Source organism: Orycteropus afer, unplaced genomic scaffold (assembly GCF_000298275.1).
Source record: "Orycteropus afer afer isolate SDZICR_OR568_19922 unplaced genomic scaffold, OryAfe1.0 scaffold00124, whole genome shotgun sequence".
NCBI classification, from domain to species: domain Eukaryota; kingdom Metazoa; phylum Chordata; class Mammalia; order Tubulidentata; family Orycteropodidae; genus Orycteropus; species Orycteropus afer.
Window position 1 is genome coordinate 8,879,777 of NW_006921711.1, and position 5,712 is coordinate 8,885,488.

At 38.0% G+C, this 5,712-nt stretch overlaps 1 pseudogene; it reads left to right on the forward strand.

The window, feature by feature from the left end:
* The window catches only part of LOC103200014, an 81,110-nt pseudogene extending 80,472 nt beyond the window's left edge, over positions 1 to 638 (forward strand).
* The last annotated feature ends 5,074 nt before the right edge of the window (positions 639 to 5,712 follow it).

Sequence of the window (5,712 nt, forward strand, 5' to 3'; positions counted from 1 at the left end):
GAATTTGTTAAGACCAGACCAACTTTACAAGAGATGCTAAAACAAGTCCTTTGGACAGAGAACCAACAACAGCAAACAACAACTGACCATTAACACACCTGATGAAATAACCTGGAAAACAACCCAGTTATGGAAGTATCCAAAGTAAATAAGCCTAGAAGTTCTGCCTCAACATCTGATTGGGGAGAGTGGAGACAGACTGATTTGGGCAGCCAAGTCATTGAAGCAGCTGACAGGCCAGACCTCTGTATTCTCCAAAGCTAGATGCACTGTCAGATCCTTTGGCATTAGAAGAAATGAAATAATTCCTTCCACTACATAGTCTATGGAGCTAAAGCAGAGGAAAACTTGGAGAAAGGTTTAAAGGTGTAGGAGTACAAGTTAAGAAAACATAACTTCTCAAATACTGGAAACTTTGGTTTGGGATCCAGGAACATATCAACCAGAGAATCAGCTATGATCCTAGTATTGGTATCTTTGGCCTGGATTTCTATGTGGTGCTGGGTAGGCCAGGCTTCAGCATCACTTACAAGAACTGCAGGGCAGGGTACATTGGGACCAAACACAGAATCAGCCAACAGGAGGCCATGGGCTAGTTCCAGCAGAAGTATGATGGGATCATCCTTCTTGGCAAATAAACCCCTATTTCTATCCAAAGGCCAATAAAAATTTTCAGTGAAGTGTAAGAAAAACAAATCTTAGTGGGAAAACATTTGGTCTTTCACCCTTAAGTATAATGCTCACTTTAGAATTATTATAGATAACCCTTATCAACTTAAGGAAGCTCCCCTCTGTGTTAATCAGGGTTCTCTAGAGAAACATAACTTTGTACACTATGTATACATCATGTACACTGTATTATAAAGTAATATCACTTGAATACTATAATGAAAAATTAAACTGCGAAGGAACTGTTTCAAGTGCTGAGGAGCAAGGATATCTCCTTGAGGACTAAGGTGCGCCTGACACAAGCCATGATATTTCCAATCACCTTGTATGCATGTGAGAGCTGGACAATGAATAGGGAAGACCGAAGAAGAGTTGATGCTTTTGAGTTGTGGTGCTGGCGAAGAATGCTGAAAGTACCATGGACTGCTAAAAGAACTAACAGATCTGTCCTGGAGGAAGTGCAGCCAGAATGCTCCTTGGAAGCAAGAATGGCCAGACTTCGTCTCACCTATTTTGGTCATGTTGTCAGAAGGGACCATTCCCTGGAGAAGGATGTCATGCTTGGTAGGGTGGAGGGTCGACGAAAGAGGGGGAGGCCTTCAACGAGATGGATTGATACAGTGGCTGCGATGATGGGCTCGAGTATAGCAGGGATTGTGGGGCTGGTGCGGGATCGGGCAGTGTTTCGTTCTGCTGTGCATGGGGTCGCTATGAGTCGGAAACGACTCGACGGCACTTAACAACAACAACAACATGTTAAACTAAAGGAATTCTGGTGGAGTAATGGTTAAGGCATTTGGCTAACCAGAAAGTTGGTTGTTCAAACCCACTAGATGCTCAGTGGAAGGAAGATGAGGCAGTCTGTCCATAAAAATTTACAGTCTCTTTGGCAATGAGATATCTGACAAAGGATTTCTCTCTAAAATTTGCAGAAAACTTCAACTTCTCAACATCAAAAAGACAAACAATCCAATTCAAAAATGGGGAAAAGATATAAACAGACATGTCACCAAAGAAAATATTCAGGCAGCCAATAAAGACATGAAGAAATGCTTGTGATCATTAGAAAGATGCAAATCAAAACAACAGTGAGATATCTCACTCCAGCAATAACAGCAAAGTTCAACACGACAGAAAACAACAAATGTTGGCAAGGGTGTGGAGAGATTGGAACTCTCATACACTGCTGGTGGGATTTTAAAATGGTACTACCACTGTGGAAAATGGTATGGTACTTCCTTAAAAAGTTAGAAATAGAAATACCATTTGATCCAGCAATCCTACTAATAGGTATATATCCTAAGAGGTGAGACCAGGGACACAAATAGATACATGCACACTCATGTTCATTGCAGCAGTATTTACAATAGCAAAGAGATGGAAAAAAAAACTAAATGTCCATCAATAGATAAATGGACACCCAAACTATGGTACTTAATACAATGGAATACTATGCAGCACTAAAGAATAATGAAGAGTCAGTGAATGACTTCATAAAGTGGATGAACTTGGGGGGCATTATGCTGAGTGAAATAAGTCAATCACAGAAGGACAAATATTGTATAAGTCCATTATTGTAAACTGTCAAAGAAAGGTTTATACAGGGAAGGAGTTTTCTTGTTGTTGGTTACCAGGGATAGGAAGGGAAGGGAAGGAAAAGGAGGGAAAATAGATGGATATTTTAGAGACAGTTTTGATATTGGTGTAGGGATTTAAAAAACAAAGAAAGAAAGAAAGAAGATTAGCCATTAGTTGATCGTTTTTTAATCTGGGTTATGGGCACGTGGGGGTTCATTGCACTAGTCTTTGTTTCTGTTTGAAATATTTTATAAAAAATAAAAGAGATTTAACAGCCTTGGAAACCCAATAGGGTCACTATGAGTCAGAATTGACTCAATGACAGTGAGTTTGGTTTGGTTTTATGTTAAATTATAAGGGGGATAAGAGAGGAAAGAAAACAAAGTTATTTGCTTAATACACACATACAAACAAACATATTCATAAACAAAATAATGAAGAAATATTCGTAAAAGTTGCATTTCTTATTTTTGTAACTGGTCACATGGTCATAGTTGATCTTTATAACTACCTTCTACTACCTAATCCATATTCTTTTTGTCCTAAGCAAGCAGCTCAGCTGGTTGTGGTTCTTAACCTGATGGGGTGGCCCAAACCTTCATTTCTGAAGGATCTGGGGCATTAGTAGTGCTGTCTGGATCATGTTGTAGTTTCTCCAGGGCATCGTAGTACTAAGTGATGCCTTAAGAGATCTCCTATGTCCCAGATGTCCTCTTCCTTATCTCCACTTTGCAATAATCATTCAATTTACTCTTAGTAATCAGGATCAATCATACTTTCCAGTACAGTAACTCCCTTCTCTTCAGAGACATAAGGAGTTTAAAGTGGCTACTTCCGTAGTGATACTGCCTCGGAAACCCAAGGAGGGGTCGCTATGAGTCGGGGCCGACTCGACGGCACATAACAACAACAACAACAACAAGTGACAGCCTTATAGTTCAATGAAATCATTGCCATCTTCTGGTGGAAGCAATCAGTTAATCAAATGTTACTCTCAGTATATAGTACATAGTTTAACTTTCTACACATAAAACATATTAAAGAAAAACTTCTAGATACACTAAACCATCTTTAACATAACAGTAATAATAATAATATTTTGATGGACATCACATACAAGTTGGATGTTTGAAAGCTGGGGACTGCCTATATAATATATATGTATACATATTATATGTCTATGTTATACACACACACACACACACACATACACTGTATTTTTACACAAATAACACATGCCTTCTCTGTTTGCCAACCAATCCCTTCCTCTGGGAGGTATTTTCATAAATGCCACTATGGCAATTTTTTTTTTTACATGTTGTTGTAAAAAAAAAAATGGCATAGTATGTTTACAAAAATACTTCCCAGGTGGAGGGAGCAGTTGGCAAACAAATGTCAAAGGCATGCGTTATTTGGATAAAAATGCAATGTATGTGTATGTATATATACATATCACACACATACACCTACTCCTTCCTTATCGACTATCTCATTATAAGATATTTCACATTTATACTCATAGTAAAAAGTCTACTGTCCAACTATTTTGTGCATTAACGATGCATGTCTGACAGGTGTACATCTGATAGTGATGAATGTCAAGGTGCAAGGCCAAGGCAAGAGTAACTCTGGCTGTGATGGTTAATGTTTTGTGTCAACTTGGCTGGGCCATGGTTTGACAGTTATATAATGATGTAATTTGGTAGTTATGTAATGATGTATTCATTCTCCATTTTGTGATCTAATGTGTTCATCACTCTGTTTTCATATAAATACCTGGTCTTTGGACTCTAGCCGTGCACACATGCACACATACATTTTTTAAAACTTGATATAGGATTCTTATTTGAGTGTCCTTTTTTTTTTTGTTTTTGAGCACTTGGAAAATGTTATGCCACTTCTTTCTGGTCCTATCACTTCTGATGAGAAATCTGCTGTCGTTGGAATTGTTTTTCAAAGGTAAGGTTTTGTTTTGATTTTTTTTTTTTTTTTTGATGGTCTTTAGTTTTCAGAGTTTTAACTCCAATGTGTCTTCTGTGGATATCTTTAAGTTTATCCTGTTTGGTATTTGCTCATGTTCTTGAATCTGTAGGCTTATGCTATTTGCTAATTTCGGATGTTTTTAGCCCTGCCTCATTCTCTCCCCTCCCAGGCCTGTGGTGACATGAATATTAGATCTATCTGTTGTATTTGTACAGGTCCCAGAAGCTTTGTTCATTTTTCTCAGCCTATTTTCCCCTGTTTAGATGGTGTAAGTTTTATTGATCTTTCTTCCATTTCACTGTTCCTTTTTCCTGTACTCTGCACTCAGCAGTTGAGATCATTCACTAAGTTCTTTATTTTTGTTTTAAAATTTCCATTTGGTTCTTCTTTATATATTCTGTTTATTTGATTAGAATTTCTTTTTTTTTTTTTTTTTCATTTGTTTCAAGCATGCTTTTAATTGTTTTTTGAAGTATATTTATTATGGCTGCTTCAAAATCTTTGTCATATAATTCTAGCACTTCTGTTAATTTGTTGTTAACATCTATTGATTGTTTTTCTAATTCAGTTTGAGATCTTCTTAGTTCTTGAAAGAATGATTTAGAATTGAAACCTGGACCTTTGGGGTATTAGGCTATAAGACTGCATTTTATTTACAAATCCTTTTTGGTTGGCTTCTTATGACACTGTTCTGCTAGAGAAGAGTTGGTGCAAGGGGGGTATAGAAGTCTAGATTCTATGTTGCGCCTTTGTTGTCACTCAGGAAGGTATCTCCACATTACTGTTCAGTGGAGTTAGAGTTATAATCTACACTGGGCTTTCACTGATGCCTACCTGCCTAGGAGAGATAAGAGTGCCTAGTTATTACTTCCCATATAGCTTCCACTGGCATGGGTTATGGGGAGTGACTTCATTACCAATGGGAAGTGGTGAAAATCCTCAGTATACTTCCTCAGATATCATGCCAGGGGGGAAGGGGAGAGTCCTTCATTATTGCTGAGGGGTGTCTCCGCTGACACCCCAGAGTGAGGTATTGACTTAGTGAAGGGAATAAAAGTTCTGGCTCCCCAATAGATTATCTCTGACATCATCCTGGCAAGGGGGTTCAGCTGCTTCATTATAACTTGGTGAAGGGAGACATCTAGGCACCCCACTTAGTATTTGATAGTGTGATTTAGGGAGTTGCTACAGCATTGTCTATGGTGTTTGGTTTCAGTTGAGTGGTTATTGTCTAAAAAATTTTCTTTCTTTTTCTGGTCCTTTAGTTATAGATAGAAAGCTTTTCTTGAGACTTTTCATGTCTGTGCTCATTTAGCATTTCTGGATTGCCATTATTTTAGTGACATATTTGCCTGGTTTTGGTATCAAGGCTATACTTGCTTCATAAAATGAATTTAGGAGGACTCCATCCTTTTGCATGTTCTGGAATAGTTTGAGTAGTATTGATGTCAGTTCTTTTCTGAAAGTTTGGTAGAGTTCTCC